We start from the raw sequence: 23882 nt of genomic DNA on the forward strand, positions 1-23882 counted from the left end.
ACTGGGTACTTATCCGTACGAAAATCCCTATTGATTTACCTGTTTTTACAAGGAAATAAAATGTGAAAAAAATATTTCTACATCCCATGGCCTTTCCCAACCATTTAAATTTTTCTCTTACAGGTCTAACACTTCCGAAAAACCAATACAACGCCCACCCGGATCAATATATAAAGCTAAACGAACCGTTCACTGGGTACTTATCCGTACGAAAATCCCTATTGATTTACCTGTTTTTACAAGGAAATAAAATGTGAAAAAAATATTTCTACATCCCATGGCCTTTCACAACCATTTAAATTTTTTTCTTACAGGGCTAACACTTCCGAAAAACCTGTACAACGCCCACCCGGATCAATATATAAAGCTAAACGAACCGTTCACTGGGTACTTATCCGTACGAAAATCCCTATAGATTTACCTGTTTTTACAAGGAAATAAAATGTGAAAAAAATATTTCTACATCCCATGGCCTTTCCCAACCATTTAAATATTTCTCTTACAGGGCTAACACTTCCGAAAAACCAATACAACTCCCACCCGGAACAATATATAAAGCTAAACGAACCGTTCACTGGGTACTTATCCGTACGAAAATCCCTATAGATTTACCTGTATTTACAAGGAAATAAAATGTGAAAAAAATATTTCTACATCCCATGGCCTTTCCCAACCATTTAAATTTTTCTCTTACAGGGCTAACACTTCCGAAAAACCAATACAACGCCCACCCGGAACAATATATAAAGCTAAACGAACCGTTCACTGGGTACTTATCCGTACGAAAATCCCTATTGATTTACCTGTTTTTACAAGGAAATAAAATGTGAAAAAAATATTTCTACATCCCATGGCCTTTCCCAACCATTTAAATTTTTCTCTTACAGGTCTAACACTTCCGAAAAACCAATACAACGCCCACCCGGATCAATATATAAAGCTAAACGAACCGTTCACTGGGTACTTATCCGTACAAAAATCCCTATAGATTTACCTGTTTTTATAAGGAAATAAAATGTGAAAAAAATATTTCTACATCCCATGGCCTTTCCCAACCATTTAAATTTTTCTCTTACAGGGCTAACACTTCCGAAAAACCAATACAACGCCCACCCGGAACAATATATAAAGCTAAACGAACCGTTCACTGGGTACTTATCCGTACGAAAATCCCTATTGATTTACCTGTTTTTACAAGGAAATAAAATGTGAAAAAAATATTTCTACATCCCATGGCCTTTCCCAACCATTTAAATTTTTCTCTTACAGGTCTAACACTTCCGAAAAACCAATACAACGCCCACCCGGATCAATATATAAAGCTAAACGAACCGTTCACTGGGTACTTATCCGTACGAAAATCCCTATAGATTTACCTGTTTTTATAAGGAAATAAAATGTGAAAAAAATATTTCTACATCCCATGGCCTTTCCCAACCATTTAAATTTTTCTCTTACAGGGCTAACACTTCCGAAAAACCAATACAACGCCCACCCGGAACAATATATAAAGCTAAACGAACCGTTCACTGGGTACTTATCCGTACGAAAATCCCTATTGATTTACCTGTTTTTACAAGGAAATAAAATGTGAAAAAAATATTTCTACATCCCATGGCCTTTCCCAACCATTTAAATTTTTCTCTTACAGGTCTAACACTTCCGAAAAACCAATACAACGCCCACCCGGATCAATATATAAAGCTAAACGAACCGTTCACTGGGTACTTATCCGTACGAAAATCCCTATAGATTTACCTGTTTTTATAAGGAAATAAAATGTGAAAAAAATATTTCTACATCCCATGGCCTTTCCCAACCATTTAAATTTTTCTCTTACAGGGCTAACACTTCCGAAAAACCAATACAACGCCCACCCGGAACAATATATAAAGCTAAACGAACCGTTCACTGGGTACTTATCCGTACGAAAATCCCTATTGATTTACCTGTTTTTACAAGGAAATAAAATGTGAAAAAAATATTTCTACATCCCATGGCCTTTCCCAACCATTTAAATTTTTCTCTTACAGGTCTATCACTTCCGAAAAACCAATACAACACCCACCCGTAACAATATATAAAGCTAAACGAACCGTTCACTGGGTACTTATATGTACGAAAATCCCTATTGATTTAATTGTTTTTACAAGGAAATAAGATGTGAAAACATTATTTCTACATCCCATGGCCTTTCCCAACCATTTAAATTTTTCTCTTACAAGTCTAACACTTCCGAAAAACCAATACAACGCCCACCCGGAACAATATATAAAGCTAAACGAACCGTTCACTGGGTACTTATCCGTACAAAAATCCCTATTGATTTACCTGTTTTTACAAGGAAATAAAATGTGAAAAAAATATTTCTACATCCCATGGCCTTTCCCAACCATTTAAATTTTTCTCTTACAGGTCTAACACTTCCGAAAAACCAATACAACGCCCACCCGGATCAATATATAAAGCTAAACGAACCGTTCACTGGGTACTTATCCGTACGAAAATCCCTATTGATTTACCTGTTTTTACAAGGAAATAAAATGTGAAAAAAATATTTCTACATCCCATGGCCTTTCACAACCATTTAAATTTTTTTCTTACAGGGCTAACACTTCCGAAAAACCTGTACAACGCCCACCCGGAACAATATATAAAGCTAAACGAACCGTTCACTGGGTACTTATCCGTACAAAAATCCCTATTGATTTACCTTTTTTTACAAAGAAATAAAATGTGAAAAAAATATTTCTACATCCCATGGCCTTTCCCAACCATTTAAATTTTTCTCTTACAGGTGTATCACTTCCGAAAAACCAATACAACGCCCACCCGGAACAATATATAAAGCTAAACGAACCGTTCACTGGGTACTTATATGTACGAAAATCCATATTGATTTAATTGTTTTTACAAGGAAATAAGATGAGAAAACATTATTTCTACATCCCATGGCCTTTCCCAACCATTTATATTTTTCTCTTACAAGTCTAACACTTCCGAAAAACCAATACAACGCCCACCCGGATCAATATATAAAGCTAAACGAACCGTTCACTGGGTACTTATCCGTACGAAAATCCCTATTGATTTACCTGTTTTTACAAGGAAATAAAATGTGAAAAAAATATTTCTACATCCCATGGCCTTTCCCAACCATTTAAATTTTTTTCTTACAGGTCTAACACTTCCGAAAAACCAGTACAACGCCCACCCGGGACAATATATAAAGCTAAACGAACCGTTCACTGGGTACTTATTCGTACGAAAATCCCTATTGATTTACCTGTTTTTACAAGGAAATAAAATGTGAAAAAAATATTTCTACATCCCATGGCCTTTCCCAACCATTTAAATTTTTCTCTTACAGGTCTATCACTTCCGAAAAACCAATACAACACCCACCCGTAACAATATATAAAGCTAAACGAACCGTTCACTGGGTACTTATATGTACGAAAATCCCTATTGATTTAATTGTTTTTACAAGGAAATAAGATGTGAAAACATTATTTCTACATCCCATGGCCTTTCCCAACCATTTAAATTTTTCTCTTACAAGTCTAACACTTCCGAAAAACCAATACAACGCCCACCCGGATCAATATATAAAGCTAAACGAACCGTTCACTGGGTACTTATCCGTACGAAAATCCCTATTGATTTACCTGTTTTTACAAGGAAATAAAATGTGAAAAAAATATTTCTACATCCCATGGCCTTTCACAACCATTTAAATTTTTTTCTTACAGGGCTAACACTTCCGAAAAACCTGTACAACGCCCACCCGGAACAATATATAAAGCTAAACGAACCGTTCACTGGGTACTTATCCGTACAAAAATCCCTATTGATTTACCTTTTTTTACAAAGAAATAAAATGTGAAAAAAATATTTCTACATCCCATGGCCTTTCCCAACCATTTAAATTTTTCTCTTACAGGTGTATCACTTCCGAAAAACCAATACAACGCCCACCCGGAACAATATATAAAGCTAAACGAACCGTTCACTGGGTACTTATATGTACGAAAATCCCTATTGATTTAATTGTTTTTACAAGGAAATAAGATGAGAAAACATTATTTCTACATCCCATGGCCTTTCCCAACCATTTATATTTTTCTCTTACAAGTCTAACACTTCCGAAAAACCAATACAACGCCCACCCGGATCAATATATAAAGCTAAACGAACCGTTCACTGGGTACTTATCCGTACGAAAATCCCTATTGATTTACCTGTTTTTACAAGGAAATAAAATGTGAAAAAAATATTTCTACATCCCATGGCCTTTCCCAACCATTTAAATTTTTTTCTTACAGGTCTAACACTTCCGAAAAACCAGTACAACGCCCACCCGGGACAATATATAAAGCTAAACGAACCGTTCACTGGGTACTTATTCGTACGAAAATCCCTATTGATTTACCTGTTTTTACAAGGAAATAAAATGTGAAAAAAATATTTCTACATCCCATGGCCTTTCCCAACCATTTAAATTTTTCTCTTACAGGTCTATCACTTCCGAAAAACCAATACAACACCCACCCGTAACAATATATAAAGCTAAACGAACCGTTCACTGGGTACTTATATGTACGAAAATCCCTATTGATTTAATTGTTTTTACAAGGAAATAAGATGTGAAAACATTATTTCTACATCCCATGGCCTTTCCCAACCATTTAAATTTTTCTCTTACAAGTCTAACACTTCCGAAAAACCAATACAATGCCCACCCGGAACAATATATAAAGCTAAACGAACCGTTCACTGGGTACTTATCCGTACGAAAATCCCTATAGATTTACCTGTTTTTACAAGGAAATAAAATGTGAAAAAAATATTTCTACATCCCATGGCCTTTCCCAACCTTTTAAATTTTTCTCTTACAAGTCTAACACTTCCGAAAAATCAATACAACACCCACCCGGATCAATATATAAAGCTAAACGAACCGTTCACTGGGTACTTATCCGTACGAAAATCCCTATTGATTTACCTGTTTTTACAAGGAAATAAAATGTGAAAAAAATATTTCTACATCCCATGGCCTTTCCCAACCATTTAAGTTTTTTTCTTACAGGTCTAACACTTCCGAAAAACCAGTACAACGCCCACCCGGAACAATATATAAAGCTAAACGAACCGTTCACTGGGTACTTATCCGTACGAAAATCCCTATTGATTTACCTGTTTTTACAAGGAAATAAAATGTGAAAAAAATATTTCTACATCCCATGGCCTTTCCCAACCATTTAAATTTTTCTCTTACAGGTCTAACACTTCCGAAAAACCAATACAACGCCCACCCGGATCAATATATAAATCTAAACGAACCGTTCACTGGGTACTTATCCGTACGAAAATCCCTATTGATTTACCTGTTTTTACAAGGAAATAAAATGTGAAAAAAATATTTCTACATCCCATGGCCTTTCACAACCATTTAAATTTTTTTCTTACAGGGCTAACACTTCCGAAAAACCTGTACAACGCCCACCCGGAACAATATATAAAGCTAAACGAACCGTTCACTGGGTACCTATCCGTACAAAAATCCCTATTGATTTACCTTTTTTTACAAAGAAATAAAATGTGAAAAAAATATTTCTACATCCCATGGCCTTTCCCAACCATTTAAATTTTTCTCTTACAGGTGTATCACTTCCGAAAAACCAATACAACGCCCACCCGGAACAATATATAAAGCTAAACGAACCGTTCACTGGGTACTTATATGTACGAAAATCCCTATTGATTTAATTGTTTTTACAAGGAAATAAGATGAGAAAACATTATTTCTACATCCCATAGCCTTTCCCAACCAATTAAATTTTTCTCTTACAAGTCTAACACTTCCGAAAAACCAATACAACGCCCACCCGGATCAATATGTAAAGCTAAACGAACCGTTCACTGGGTACTTATCCGTACGAAAATCCCTATTGATTTACCTCTTTTTACAAGGAAATAAAATGTGAAAAAAATATTTCTACATCCCATGGCCTTTCCCAACCATTTAAGTTTTTTTCTTACAGGTCTAACACTTCCGAAAAACCAGTACAACGCCCACCCGGAACAATATATAAAGCTAAACGAACCGTTCACTGGGTACTTATCCGTACGAAAATCCCTATTGATTTACCTGTTTTTACAAGGAAATAAAATGTGAAAAAAATATTTCTACATCCCATGGCCTTTCCCAACCATTTAAATTTTTTTCTTACAGGTCTAACACTTCCGAAAAACCAGTACAACGCCCACCCGGGACAATATATAAAGCTAAACGAACCGTTCACTGGGTACTTATCCATACGAAAATCCCTATTGATTTACCTGTTTTTACAAGGAAATAAAATGTGAAAAAAATATTTCTACATCCCATGGCCTTTCCCAACCATTTAAATTTTTTTCTTACAGGGCTAACACTTCCGAAAAACCGATACAACGCCCACCCGGAACAATATATAAAGCTAAACGAACAGTTCACTGGGTACTTATATGTACGAAAATCCCTATTGATTTAATTGTTTTTACAAGGAAATAAGATGTGAAAACATTATTTCTACATCCCATGGCCTTTCCCAACCATTTAAATTTTTCTCTTACAAGTCTAACACTTCCGAAAAACCAATACAACGCCCACCCGGAACAATATATAAAGCTAAACGAACCGTTTACTGGGTACTTATCCGTACGAAAATCCCTATTGATTTACCTGTTTTTACAAGGAAATAAAATGTGAAAAAAATATTTCTACATCCCATGGCCTTTCCCAACGATTTAAATTTTTTTCTTACAGGGCTAACACTTCCGAAAAACCAGTACAACGCCCACCCGGAACAATATATAAAGCTAAACGAACCGTTCACTGGGTACTTATCCGTACAAAAATCCCTATTGATTTACCTTTTTTTACAAGGAAATAAAATGTGAAAAAAATATTTCTATATCCCATGGCCTTTCCCAACCATTTAAATTTTTCTCTTACAGGTCTATCACTTCTGAGAAACCAATACAACGCCCACCCGGATCAATATGTAAAGCTAAACGAACCGTTCACTGGGTACTTATCTGTACGAAAATCCCTATTGATTTACCTGTTTTTACAAGGAAATAAAATGTGAAAAAAATATTTCTACATCCCATGGCCTTTCCCAACCATTTAAGTTTTTTTCTTACAGGTCTAACACTTCCGAAAAACCAGTACAACGCCCACCCGGAACAATATATAAAGCTAAACGAACCGTTCACTGGGTACTTATCCGTACGAAAATCCCTATTGATTTACCTGTTTTTACAAGGAAATAAAATGTGAAAAAAATATTTCTACATCCCATGGCCTTTCCCAACGATTTAAATTTTTTTCTTACAGGGCTAACACTTCCGAAAAACCAGTACAACGCCCACCCGGAACAATATATAAAGCTAAACGAACCGTTCACTGGGTACTTATCCGTACAAAAATCCCTATTGATTTACCTTTTTTTACAAGGAAATAAAATGTGAAAAAAATATTTCTATATCCCATGGCCTTTCCCAACCATTTAAATTTTTCTCTTACAGGTCTATCACTTCTGAAAAAACCAATACAACGCACACCCGGAACAATATATAAAGCTAAACGAACCGTTCACTGGGTACTTATATGTACGAAAATCCCTATTGATTTAATTGTTTTTACAAGGAAATAAGATGAGAAAAAAATATTTCTACATCCCATGGCCTTTCCCAACCATTTAAATTTTTCTCTTACAGGTCTAACACTTCCGAAAAACCAATACAACGCCCACCCGGATCAATATATAAAGCTAAACGAACCGTTCACTGGGTACTTATCCGTACGAAAATCCCTATTGATTTACCTGTTTTTACAAGGAAATAAAATGTGAAAAAAATATTTCTACATCCCATGGCCTTTCACAACCATTTAAATTTTTTTCTTACAGGGCTAACACTTCCGAAAAACCTGTACAACGCCCACCCGGAACAATATATAAAGCTAAACGAACCGTTCACTGGGTACTTATCCGTACGAAAATCCCTATTGATTTACCTGTTTTTACAAGGAAATAAAATGTGAAAAAAATATTTCTACATCCCATGGCCTTTCCCAACCATTTAAATTTTTCTCTTACAGGTCTATCACTTCCGAAAAACCAATACAACGCCCACCCGGAACAATATATAAAGCTAAACGAACCGTTCACTGGGTACTTATATGTACGAAAATCCCTATTGATTTAATTGTTTTTACAAGGAAATAAGATGAGAAAAAAATATTTCTACATCCCATGGCCTTTCCCAACCATTTAAATTTTTCTCTTACAGGACTAACACTTCCGAAAAACCAATACAACGCCCACCCGGATCAATATATAAAGCTAAACGAACCGTTCACTGGGTACTTATCCGTACGAAAATCTCTATTGATTTACCCGTTTTTACAAGGAAATAAAATGTGAAAAAAATATTTCTACATCCCATGGCCTTTCACAACCATTTAAATTTTTTTCTTACAGGGCTAACACTTCCGAAAAACCTGTACAACGCCCACCCGGAACAATATATAAAGCTAAACGAACCGTTCACTGGGTACTTATCCGTACAAAAATCCCTATTGATTTACCTTTTTTTACAAGGAAATATAATGTGAAAAAAATATTTCTACATCCCATGGCCTTTCCCAACCATTTAAATTATTCTCTTACAGGTCTAACACTTCCGAAAAACCAATACAACGCCCACCCGGAACAATATATAAAGCTAAACGAACCGTTCACTGGGTACTTATCCGTACGAAAATCCCTATTGATTTACCTGTTTTTACAAGGAAATAAAATGTGAAAAAAATATTTCTACATCCCATGGCCTTTCCCAAGCATTTAAATTTTTCTCTTACATGTCTAACACTTCCGAAAAACCAATACAACGCCCACCCGGATCAATATATAAAGCTAAACGAACCGTTCACTGGGTACTTATCCGTACGAAAATCCCTATTGATTTACCTGTTTTTACAAGGAAATAAAATGTGAAAAAAATATTTCTACATCCCATGGCCTTTCCCAACCATTTAAATTTTTCTTTTACAGGTCTAACACTTCCGAAAAACCAATACAAGGCCCACCCGGATCAATATATAAAGCTAAACGATCCGTTCACTGGGTACTTATCCGTACGAAAATCCCTATAGATTTACCTGTTTTTACAAGGAAATAAAATGTGAAAAAAATATTTCTACATCCCATGGCCTTTCCCAACCATTTAAATTTTTCTCTTACAGGTCTAACACTTCCGAAAAACCGATACAACGCCCATCCGGATCAATATATAAAGCTAAACGAACCGTTCACTGGGTACTTATCCGTACGAAAATCCCTATTGATTTACCTGTTTTTACAAGGAAATAAAATGTGAAAAAAATATTTCTACATCCCATGGCCTTTCCCAACCATTTAATTTTTTCTCTTACAAGTCTAACTCTTCCGAAAAATCAATACAACGCCCACCCGGAACAATATATAAAGCTAAACGAACCGTTCACTGGGTACTTATCCGTACGAAAATCCCTATTGATTTACCTGTTTTTACAAGGAAATAAAATGTGAAAAAAATATTTCTACATCCCATGGCCTTTCCCAACCATTTAAATTTTTCTCTTACAGGTCTAACACTTCCGAAAAACCGATACAACGCCAACCCGGAACAATATATAAAGCTAAACGAACCGTTCACTGGGTACTTATACGTACGAAAATCCCTATTGATTTACCTGTTTTTACAAGGAAATAAAATGTGAAAAAAATATTTCTACATCCCATGGCCTTTCCCAACCATTTAAATTTTTCTCTTACAGGTCTAACACTTCCGAAAAACCGATACAACGCCCACCCGGAACAATATATAAAGCTAAACGAACCGTTCACTGGGTACTTATACGTACAAAAATCCCTATTGATTTACCTGTTTTTACAAGGAAATAAAATGTGAAAACAATATTTCTTCATCCCATGGCCTTTCCCAACCATTTACATTTTTCTCTTACAAGTCTAACACTTCCGAAAAACCAATACAACGCCCACCCGGACCAATATATTAAGCTAAACGAACCGTTCACTGGGTACTTATCCGTACGAAAATCCCTATAGGTTTACCTGTTTTTACAAGGAAATAAGATGTGAAAAAAATATTTCTACATCCCATGGCCTTTCCCAACCATTTAAATTTTTCTCTTACAAGTCTAACACTTCCGAAAAACCAATACAACGCCCACCCGGAACAATACATAAAGCTAAACGAACCGTTCACTGGGTACTTATCCGTACGAAAATCCCTATTGATTTACCTGTTTTTACAAGGAAATAAAATGTGAAAAAAATATTTCTACATCCCATGGCCTTTCCCAACGATTTAAATTTTTTTCTTACAGGTCTAACACTTCCGAAAAACCAGTACAACGCCCACCCGGAACAATATATAAAGCTAAACGAACCGTTCACTGGGTACTTATCCGTACGAAAATCCCTATTGATTTACCTGTTTTTACAAGGAAATAAAATGTGAAAAAAATATTTCTACATCCCATGGCCTTTCCCAACGATTTAAATTTTTTTCTTACAGGTCTAACACTTCCGAAAAACTAGTACAACGCCCACCCGGAACAATATATAAAGCTAAACGAACCGTTCACTGGGTACTTATCCGTACGAAAATCCCTATTGATTTACCTTTTTTTACAAGGAAATAAAATGTGAAAAAAATATTTCTACATCCCATGGCCTTTCCCAACCATTTAAATTTTTCTCTTACAGGTCTATCACTTCCGAAAAACCAATACAACGCCCATCCGGATCAATATATAAAGCTAAACGAACCGTTCACTGGGTACTTATCCGTACGAAAATCCCTATTGATTTACCTGTTTTTACAAGGAAATAAAATGTGAAAAAAATATTTCTACATCCCATGGCCTTTCCCAACCATTTAAATTTTTCTCTTACAAGTCTAACACTTCCGAAAAATCAATACAACGCCCACCCGGAACAATATATAAAGCTAAACGAACCGTTCACTGGGTACTTATCCGTACGAAAATCCCTATTGATTTACCTGTTTTTACAAGGAAATAAAATGTGAAAAAAATATTTCTACATCCCATGACCTTTCCCAACCATTTAAATTTTTCTCTTACAGGGCTAACACTTCCGAAAAACCAATACAACGCCCACCCGGACCAATATATTAAGCTAAACGAACCGTTCACTGGGTACTTATCCGTACGAAAATCCCTATTGATTTACCTGTTTTTACAAGGAAATAAAATGTGAAAAAATATTTCTACATCCCATGGCCTTTCCCAACCATTTAAATTTTTCTCTTACAAGTCTAACACTTCCGAAAAACCAATACAACGCCCACCCGGAACAATATATAAAGCTAAACGAACCGTTCACTGGGTACTTATCCGTACGAAAATCCCTATTGATTTACCTGTTTTTACAAGGAAATAAAATGTGAAAAAAATATTTCTACATCCCATGGCCTTTCTCAACCATTTAAATTTTTCTCTTACAGGTCTAACACTTCCGAAAAACCAATACAACGCCCACCCGGAACAATATATAAAGCTAAACGAACCGTTCACTGGGTACTTATCCGTACGAAAATCCCTATTGATTTACCTGTTTTTACAAGGAAATAAAATGTGAAAAAAATATTTCTACATCCCATGGCCTTTCCCAACCATTTAAATTATTCTCTTACAGGTCTAACACTTCCGAAAAACCAATACAACGCCCACCCGGAACAATATATAAAGCTAAACGAACCGTTCACTGGGTACTTATACGTACGGAAATCCCTATAGATTTACCTGTTTTTACAAGGAAATAAAATGTGAAAAAAATATTTCTACATCCCATGGCCTTTCCCAACCATTTAAATTTTTCTCTTACAGGTCTAACACTTCCGAAAAACCCATACAAAGCCCACCCGGAACAATATATAAAGCTAAACGAACCGTTCACTGGGTACTTATCCGTACGAAAATCCCTATTGATTTACCTGTTTTTACAAGGAAATAAAATGTGAAAAAAATATTTCTACATCCCATGGCCTTTCCCAACCATTTAATTTTTTCTCTTACAGGTCTAACACTTCCGAAAAACCAATACAACGCCCACCCGGAACAATATATAAAGCTAAACGAACCGTTCACTGGGTACTTATCCGTACGAAAATCCCTATTGATTTACCTGTTTTTACAAGGAAATAAAATGTGAAAAAAATATTTCTACATCCCATGGCCTTTCCCAACCATTTAAATTTTTCTCTTACAAGTCTAACACTTCCGAAAAACCAATACAACGCCCACCCGGAACAATATATAAAGCTAAACGAACCGTTCACTGGGTACTTATATGTATGAAAATCCCTATTGATTTACCTGTTTTTACAAGGAAATAAAATGTGAAAAAAATATTTCTACATCCCATGGCCTTTCCCAACCATTTAAATTTTTCTCTTACAGGTCTATCACTTCCGAAAAACCAATACAACGCCCACCCGGATCAATATATAAAGCTAAACGAACCGTTCACTGGGTACTTATCCGTACGAAAATCCCTATTGATTTACCTGTTTTTACAAGGAAATAAAATGTGAAAAAAATATTTCTACATCCCATGGCCTTTCCCAACGATTTAAATTTTTTTCTTACAGGTCTAACACTTCCGAAAAACCAGTACAACGCCCACCCGGAACAATATATAAAGCTAAACGAACCGTTCACTGGGTACTTATCCGTACGAAAATCCCTATTGATTTACCTTTTTTTACAAGGAAATAAAATGTGAAAAAAATATTTCTACATCCCATGGCCTTTCCCAACCATTTAAATTTTTCTCTTACAGGTCTATCACTTCCGAAAAACCAATACAACGCCCATCCGGATCAATATATAAAGCTAAACGAACCGTTCACTGGGTACTTATCCGTACGAAAATCCCTATTGATTTACCTGTTTTTACAAGGAAATAAAATGTGAAAAAAATATTTCTACATCCCATGGCCTTTCCCAACCATTTAAATTTTTCTCTTACAAGTCTAACACTTCCGAAAAATCAATACAACGCCCACCCGGAACAATATATAAAGCTAAACGAACCGTTCACTGGGTACTTATCCGTACGAAAATCCCTATTGATTTACCTGTTTTTACAAGGAAATAAAATGTGAAAAAAATATTTCTACATCCCATGACCTTTCCCAACCATTTAAATTTTTCTCTTACAGGGCTAACACTTCCGAAAAACCAATACAACGCCCACCCGGACCAATATATTAAGCTAAACGAACCGTTCACTGGGTACTTATCCGTACGAAAATCCCTATTGATTTACCTGTTTTTACAAGGAAATAAAATGTGAAAAAATATTTCTACATCCCATGGCCTTTCCCAACCATTTAAATTTTTCTCTTACAAGTCTAACACTTCCGAAACACCAATACAACGCCCACCCGGAACAATATATAAAGCTAAACGAACCGTTCACTGGGTACTTATCCGTACGAAAATCCCTATTGATTTACCTGTTTTTACAAGGAAATAAAATGTGAAAAAAATATTTCTACATCCCATGGCCTTTCCCAACCATTTAAATTTTTCTCTTACAGGTCTAACACTTCCGAAAAACCAATACAACGCCCACCCGGAACAATATATAAAGCTAAACGAACCGTTCACTGGGTACTTATCCGTACGAAAATCCCTATTGATTTACCTGTTTTTACAAGGAAATAAAATGTGAAAAAAATATTTCTACATCCCATGGCCTTTCCCAACCATTTAAATTATTCTCTTACAGGTCTAACACTTCCGAAAAACCAATACAACGCCCACCCGGAACAATATATAAAGCTAAACGAACCGTTCACTGGGTACTTATACGTACGGAAATCCCTATAGATTTACCTGTTTTTACAAGGAAATAAAATGTGAAAAAAATATTTCTACATCCCATGGCCTTTCCCAACCATTTAAATTTTTCTCTTACAGGGCTAACACTTCCGAAAAACCAATACAATGCCCACCCAGAACAATATATAAAGCTAAACGAACCGTTCACTGGGTACTTATCCGTACGAAAATCCCTATTGATTTACCTGTTTTTACAAGGAAATAAAATGTGAAAAAAATATTTCTACATCCCATGGCCTTTCCCAACCATTTAATTTTTTCTCTTACAGGTCTAACACTTCCGAAAAACCAATACAATGCCCACCCGGAACAATATATAATGCTAAACGAACCGTTCACTGGGTACTTATCCGTACGAAAATCCCTATAGATTTATCTGTTTTTACAAGGAAATAAAATGTGAAAAAAAATATTTCTACATCCCATGGCCTTTCCCAACCATTTAAATTTTTCTCTTACAGGTCTAACACTTCCGAAAAACCCATACAACGCCCACCCGGAACAATATATAAAGCTAAACGAACCGTTCACTGGGTACTTATCCGTATGAAAATCCCTATAGATTTACCTGTTTTTACAAGGAAATAAAATGTGAAAAAAATATTTCTACATCCCATGGCCTTTCCCAACCATTTAATTTTTTCTCTTACAGGTCTAACACTTCCGAAAAACCCATACAAAGCCCACCCGGAACAATATATAAAGCTAAACGAACCGTTCACTGGGTACTTATCCGTACGAAAATCCCTATTGATTTACCTGTTTTGACAAGGAAATAAAATGTGAAAAAAATATTTCTACATGCCATGGCCTTTCCCAACCATTTAATTTTTTCTCTTACAGGTCTAACACTTCCGAAAAACCAATACAATGCCCACCCGGAACAATATATAAAGCTAAACGAACCGTTCACTGGGTACTTATCCGTACGAAAATCCCTATTGATTTAACTGTTTTTACAAGGAAATAAAATGTGAAAAAAATATTTCTACATCCCATGGCCTTTCCCAACCATTTAAATTTTTCTCTTACAGGTCTAACACTTCTGAAAAACCAATACAAGGCCCACCCGGTACAATATATAAAGCTAAACGAACCGTTCACTGGGTACTTATCCGTACGAAAATCCCTATTGATTTACCTGTTTTTACAAGGAAATAAAATGTGAAAAAAATATTTCTACATCCCATGGCCTTTCCCAACCATTTAAATTTTTCTCTTACAAGTCTAACACTTCCGAAAAACCAATACAACGCCCACCCGGAACAATATATAAAGCTAAACGAACCGTTCACTGGGTACTTATATGTATGAAAATCCCTATTGATTTACCTGTTTTTACAAGGAAATAAAATGTGAAAAAAATATTTCTACATCCCATGGCCTTTCCCAACCATTTAAATTTTTCTCTTACAGGTCTATCACTTCCGAAAAACCAATACAACGCCCACCCGGAACAATATATAAAGCTAAACGAACCGTTCACTGGGTACTTATATGTACGAAAATCCCTATTGATTTAACTATTTTTACAAGGAAATAAGATGTGAAAACATTATTTCTACATCCCATGGCCTTTCCCAACCATTTAAATGTTTCTCTTACAAGTCTAACACTTCCGAAAAACCAATACAACACCAAACCGGAACAATATATAAAGCTAAACGAACCGTTCACTGGGCACTTATCCGTACGAAAATCCCTATAGATTTACCTGTTTTTACAAGGAAATAAAATGTGAAAAAAATATTTCTACATCCCATGACCTTTCCCAACCATTTAAATTTTTCTCTTACTGGGCTAACACTTCCGAAAAACCAATACAACGCCCACACGGACCAATATATTAAGCTAAACGAACCGTTCACTGGGTACTTATACGTACGAAAATCCCTATTGATTTACCTGTTTTTACAAGGAAATAAAATGTGAAAAAAATATTTCTACATCCCATGGCCTTTCCCAACCATTTAAATTTTTCTCTTACAGGTCTATCACTTCCGAAAAACCAATACAACGCCCACCCGGAACAATATATAAAGCTAAACGTACCGTTCACTGGGTACATATATGTACGAAAATCCCTAGTGATTTAATTGTTTTTACAAGGAAATAAGATGTGAAAACATTATTTCTACATACCATGGCCTTTCCCAACCATTTAAATTTTTCTCTTACAGGTCTATCACTTCTGAAAAACCAATACAACGCCCACCCGGAACAATATATAAAGCTAAACGAACCGTTCACTGGGTACTTATATGTACGAAAATCCCTATTGATTTAACTATTTTTACAAGGAAATAAGATGTGAAAACATTATTTCTACATCCCATGGCCTTTCCCAACCATTTAAATGTTTCTCTTACAAGTCTAACACTTCCGAAAAACCAATACAACACCAAACCGGAACAATATATAAAGCTAAACGAACCGTTCACTGGGCACTTATCCGTACGAAAATCCCTATAGATTTACCTGTTTTTACAAGGAAATAAAATGTGAAAAAAATATTTCTACATCCCATGACCTTTCCCAACCATTTAAATTTTTCTCTTACTGGGCTAACACTTCCGAAAAACCAATACAACGCCCACACGGACCAATATATTAAGCTAAACGAACCGTTCACTGGGTACTTATACGTACGAAAATCCCTATTGATTTACCTGTTTTTACAAGGAAATAAAATGTGAAAAAAATATTTCTACATCCCATGGCCTTTCCCAACCATTTAAATTTTTCTCTTACAGGTCTATCACTTCCGAAAAACCAATACAACGCCCACCCGGAACAATATATAAAGCTAAACGTACCGTTCACTGGGTACATATATGTACGAAAATCCCTAGTGATTTAATTGTTTTTACAAGGAAATAAGATGTGAAAACATTATTTCTACATACCATGGCCTTTCCCAACCATTTAAATTTTTCTCTTACAGGTCTATCACTTCTGAAAAACCAATACAACGCCCACCCGGAACAATATATAAAGCTAAACGAACCGTTCACTGGGTACATATATGTACGAAAATCCCTATTGATTTAACTGTTTTTACAAGGAAATAAGATGTGAAAACATTATTTCTACATCCCATGGCCTTTCCCAACAATTTAAATTTTTCTCTTACAAGTCTAACACTTCCGAAAAACCAATACAACGCCCACCCGGAACAATATATAAAGCTAAACGAACCGTTCACTGGGTACTTATACGTACAAAAATCCCTATTGATTTACCTGTTTTTACAAGGAAATAAAATGTGAAAAAAATATTTCTACATCCCATGGCCTTTTCCAACCATTTAAATTTTTCTCTTACAGGGCTAACACTTCCGAAAAACCAATACAACGCCCACCCGGAACAATATATAAAGCTAAACGAACCGTTCACTGGGTACTTATCCGTACGAAAATCCCTATTGATTTACCTGTTTTTACAAGGAAATAAAATGTGAAAAAAATATTTCTACATCCCATGGCCTTTCCCAACCATTTAAATTTTTCTCTTACAGGTCTAACACTTCCGAAAAACCGATACAACGCCCACCCGGAACAATATATAAAGCTAAACGAACCGTTCACTGGGTACTTAAATGTACGAAAATCCCTATTGATTTACCTGTTTTTACAAGGAAATAAAATGTGAAAACAATATTTCTACATCCCATGGCCTTTCCCAACCATTTAAATTTTTCTCTTACAGGTCTAACACTTCTGAAAAACCGATACAACGCCCACCCGGAACAATATATAAAGCTAAACGAACCGTTCACTGGGTACTTAAATGTACGAAAATCGCTATTGATTTACCTGTTTTTACAAGGAAATAAAATGTGAAAAAAATATTTCTACATCCCATGGCCTTTCCCAACCATTTAAATTTTTCTCTTACAAGTCTAACACTTCCGAAAAACCAATACAACGCCCACCCGGAACAATATATAAAGCTAAACGAACCATTCACTGGGTACTTATCCGTACGAAAATCCCTATTGATTTACCTGTTTTTACAAGGAAATAAAATGTGAAAAAAATATTTCTACATCCCATGGTCTTTCCCAACCATTTAAATTTTTCTCTTACAGGTCTAACACTTCCGAAAAACCAATACAACGCCCATCCGGATCAATATATAAAGCTAAACGAACCGTTCACTGGGTACTTATCCGTACGGAAATCCCTATTGATTTACCTGTTTTTACAAGGAAATAAAATGTGAAAAAAATATTTCTACATCCCATGGCCTTTCCCAACCATTTAAATTTTTCTCTTACAGGTCTAACACTTCCGAAAAACCAATACAATGCCCACCCGGAACAATATATAAAGCTAAACGACCCGTTCACTGGGTACTTATCCGTACGAAAATCACTATAGATTTACCTGTTTTTACAAGGAAATAAAATGTGAAAAAAATATTTCTACATCCCATGGCCTTTCCCAACCACTTAAATTTTTCTCTTACAGGTCTAACACTTCCGAAAAACCAATACAACGCCCACCCGGAACAATATATAAAGCTAAACGAACCGTTCACTGGGTACTTATACGTACGGAAATCCCTATAGATTTACCTGTTTTTACAAGGAAATAAAATGTGAAAAAAATATTTCTACATCCCATGGCCTTTCCCAACCATTTAAATTTTTCTCTTACAGGGCTAACACTTCCGAAAAACCAATACAATGCCCACCCGGAACAATATATAAAGCTAAACGAACCGTTCACTGGGTACTTATACGTACGAAAATCCCTATTGATTTACCTGTTTTTACAAGGAAATAAAATGTGAAAAAAATATTTCTACATCCCATGGCCTTTCCCAACCATTTAAATTTTTCTCTTACAGGTCTATCACTTCCGAAAAACCAATACAACGCCCACCCGGAACAATATATAAAGCTAAACGTACCGTTCACTGGGTACATATATGTACGAAAATCCCTAGTGATTTAATTGTTTTTACAAGGAAATAAGATGTGAAAACATTATTTCTACATACCATGGCCTTTCCCAACCATTTAAATTTTTCTCTTACAGGTCTATCACTTCTGAAAAACCAATACAACGCCCACCCGGAACAATATATAAAGCTAAACGAACCGTTCACTGGGTACATATATGTACGAAAATCCCTATTGATTTAACTGTTTTTACAAGGAAATAAGATGTGAAAACATTATTTCTACATCCCATGGCCTTTCCCAACAATTTAAATTTTTCTCTTACAAGTCTAACACTTCCGAAAAACCAATACAACGCCCACCCGGAACAATATATAAAGCTAAACGAACCGTTCACTGGGTACTTATACGTACAAAAATCCCTATTGATTTACCTGTTTTTACAAGGAAATAAAATGTGAAAAAAATATTTCTACATCCCATGGCCTTTTCCAACCATTTAAATTTTTCTCTTACAGGGCTAACACTTCCGAAAAACCAATACAACGCCCACCCGGAACAATATATAAAGCTAAACGAACCGTTCACTGGGTACTTATCCGTACGAAAATCCCTATTGATTTACCTGTTTTTACAAGGAAATAAAATGTGAAAAAAATATTTCTACATCCCATGGCCTTTCCCAACCATTTAAATTTTTCTCTTACAGGTCTAACACTTCCGAAAAACCGATACAACGCCCACCCGGAACAATATATAAAGCTAAACGAACCGTTCACTGGGTACTTAAATGTACGAAAATCCCTATTGATTTACCTGTTTTTACAAGGAAATAAAATGTGAAAACAATATTTCTACATCCCATGGCCTTTCCCAACCATTTAAATTTTTCTCTTACAGGTCTAACACTTCTGAAAAACCGATACAACGCCCACCCGGAACAATATATAAAGCTAAACGAACCGTTCACTGGGTACTTAAATGTACGAAAATCCCTATTGATTTACCTGTTTTTACAAGGAAATAAAATGTGAAAAAAATATTTCTACATCCCATGGGCTTTCCCAACCATTTAAATTTTTCTCTTACAAGTCTAACACTTCCGAAAAACCAATACAACGCCCACCCGGAACAATATATAAAGCTAAACGAACCATTCACTGGGTACTTATCCGTACGAAAATCCCTATTGATTTACCTGTTTTTACAAGGAAATAAAATGTGAAAAAAATATTTCTACATCCCATGGTCTTTCCCAACCATTTAAATTTTTCTCTTACAGGTCTAACACTTCCGAAAAACCAATACAACGCCCATCCGGATCAATATATAAAGCTAAACGAACCGTTCACTGGGTACTTATCCGTACGGAAATCCCTATTGATTTACCTGTTTTTACAAGGAAATAAAATGTGAAAAAAATATTTCTACATCCCATGGCCTTTCCCAACCATTTAAATTTTTCTCTTACAGGTCTAACACTTCCGAAAAACCAATACAATGCCCACCCGGAACAATATATAAAGCTAAACGACCCGTTCACTGGGTACTTATCCGTACGAAAATCACTATAGATTTACCTGTTTTTACAAGGAAATAAAATGTGAAAAAAATATTTCTACATCCCATGGCCTTTCCCAACCACTTAAATTTTTCTCTTACAGGTCTAACACTTCCGAAAAACCAATACAACGCCCACCCGGAACAATATATAAAGCTAAACGAACCGTTCACTGGGTACTTATACGTACGGAAATCCCTATAGATTTACCTGTTTTTACAAGGAAATAAAATGTGAAAAAAATATTTCTACATCCCATGGCCTTTCCCAACCATTTAAATTTTTCTCTTACAGGGCTAACACTTCCGAAAAACCAATACAATGCCCACCCGGAACAATATATAAAGCTAAACGAACCGTTCACTGGGTACTTATACGTACGGAAATCCCTATAGATTTACCTGTTTTTACAAGGAAATAAAATGTGAAAAAAATATTTCTACATCCCATGGCCTTTCCCAACCATTTAAATTTTTCTCTTACAGGGCTAACACTTCCGAAAAACCAATACAATGCCCACCCGGAACAATATATAAAGCTAAACGAACCGTTCACTGGGTACTTATACGTACGAGAATCCCTATTGATTTACCTGTTTTTACAAGGAAATAAAATGTGAAAAAAATATTTCTACATCCCATGGCCTTTCCCAACGATTTAAATTTTTCTCTTACAGGTCAAACACTTCGGAAAAACCAATACAACGCCCACCCGGAACAATATATAAAGCTAAACGAACCGTTCACTGGGTACTTATCCGTACGAAAATCCCTATTGATTTACCTGTTTTTACAAGGAAATAAAATGTGAAAAAAATATTTCTACATCCCATGGCCTTTCCCAACCATTTAAATTTTTCTCTTATAGGTCTAACACTTCCGAAAAACCAATACAATGCCCACCCGGATCAATATATAAAGCTAAACGACCCGTTCACTGGATACTTATGTGTACGAAAATCCCTATTGATTTAACTGTTTTTACAAGGAAATAAGATGTGAAAACATTATTTCTACATCCCATGGCCTTTCCCAACCATTTAAATTTTTCTCTTACAGGGCTAACACTTCCGAAAAACCAATACAACGCCCACCCGGACCAATATATTAAGCTAAACGAACCGTTCACTGGGTACTTATCCGTACGAAAATCCCTATAGATTTACCTGTTTTTACAAGGAAATAAAATGTGAAAAAAATATTTCTACATCCCATGGCCTTTCCCAACCATTTAAATTTTTCTCTTACAGGTCTAACACTTCTGAAAAACCAATACAATGCCCACCCGGTACAATATATAAAGCTAAACGAACCGTTCACTGGGTACTTATCCGTACGAAAATCCCTATTGATTTACCTGTTTTTACAAGGAAATAAAATGTGAAAAAAATATTTCTACATCCCATGGCCTTTCCCAACCATTTAAATTTTTCTCTTACAAGTCTCACACTTCCGAAAAATCAATACAACGCCCACCCGGAACAATATATAAAGCTAAGCGAACCGTTCACTGGGTACTTAAATGTACGAAAATGCCTATTGATTTACCTGTTTTTACAAGGAAATAAAATGTGAAAACAATATTTCTTCATCCCATGGCCTTTCCCAACCATTTAAATTTTTCTCTTACAAGTCTAACACTTCCGAAAAACCAATACAACGCCCACCCGGACCAATATATTAAGCTAAACGAACCGTTCACTGGGTACATATATGTACGAAAATCCCTATTGATTTACCTGTTTTTACAAGGAAATAAAATGTGAAAACAATATTTCTACATCCCATGGCCTTTCCCAACCATTTAAATTTTTTTCTTACAGGTCTAACACTTCTGAAAAACCGATACAACGCCCACCCGGAACAATATATAAAGCTAAACGAACCGTTCACTGGGTACTTAAATGTACGAAAATCCCTATTGATTTACCTGTTTTTACAAGGAAATAAAATGTGAAAAAAATATTTCTACATCCCATGGCCTTTCCCAACCATTTAAATTTTTCTCTTACAAGTCTAACACTTCCGAAAAACCAATACAACGCCCACCCGGAACAATATATAAAGCTAAACGAACCATTCACTGGGTACTTATCCGTACGAAAATCCCTATTGATTTACCTGTTTTTACAAGGAAATAAAATGTGAAAAAAATATTTCTACATCCCATGGTCTTTCCCAACCATTTAAATTTTTCTCTTACAGGTCTAACACTTCCGAAAAACCAATACAACGCCCATCCGGATCAATATATAAAGCTAAACGAACCGTTCACTGGGTACTTATCCGTACGGAAATCCCTATTGATTTACCTGTTTTTACAAGGAAATAAAATGTGAAAAAAATATTTCTACATCCCATGGCCTTTCCCAACCATTTAAATTTTTCTCTTACAGGTCTAACACTTCCGAAAAACCAATACAATGCCCACCCGGAACAATATATAAAGCTAAACGAACCGTTCACTGGGTACTTATCCGTACGAAAATCCCTATAGATTTACCTGTTTTTACAAGGAAATAAAATGTGAAAAAAATATTTCTACATCCCATGGCCTTTCCCAACGATTTAAATTTTTCTCTTACAGGTCTAACACTTCGGAAAAACCAATACAATGCCCACCCGGTACAATATATAAAGCTAAACGAACCGTTCACTGGGTACTTATCCGTACGAAAATCCCTATTGATTTACCTGTTTTTACAAGGAAATAAAATGTGAAAAAAATATTTCTACATCCCATGGCCTTTCCCAACCATTTAAATTTTTCTCTTACAAGTCTAACACTTCCGAAAAATCAATACAACGCCCACCCGGAACAATATATAAATCTAAACGAACCGTTCACTGGGTACTTATCCGTACGAAAATCCCTATTGTTTACCTGTTTTTACAAGGAAATAAAATGTGAAAAAAATATTTCTACATCCCATGGCCTTTCCCAACCATTTAAATTTTTCTCTTACAGGTCTAACACTTCCGAAAAACCGATACAACGCCCACCCGGAACAATATATAAAGCTAAACGAACCATTCACTGGGTACTTATCCGTACGAAAATCCCTATTGATTTACCTGTTTTTACAAGGAAATAAAATGTGAAAAAAATATTTCTACATCCCATGGTCTTTCCCAACCATTTAAATTTTTCTCTTACAGGTCTAACACTTCCGAAAAACCAATACAACGCCCATCCGGATCAATATATAAAGCTAAACGAACCGTTCACTGGGTACTTATCCGTACGGAAATCCCTATTGATTTACCTGTTTTTACAAGGAAATAAAATGTGAAAAAAATATTTCTACATCCCATGGCCTTTCCCAACCATTTAAATTTTTCTCTTACAGGTCTAACACTTCCGAAAAACCAATACAATGCCCACCCGGAACAATATATAAAGCTAAACGAACCGTTCACTGGGTA

The sequence above is a fragment of the Paroedura picta genome, chromosome 10 (assembly GCF_049243985.1).
Source record: "Paroedura picta isolate Pp20150507F chromosome 10, Ppicta_v3.0, whole genome shotgun sequence".
In the NCBI taxonomy this organism is placed as follows: Eukaryota; Metazoa; Chordata; class Lepidosauria; order Squamata; family Gekkonidae; genus Paroedura; species Paroedura picta.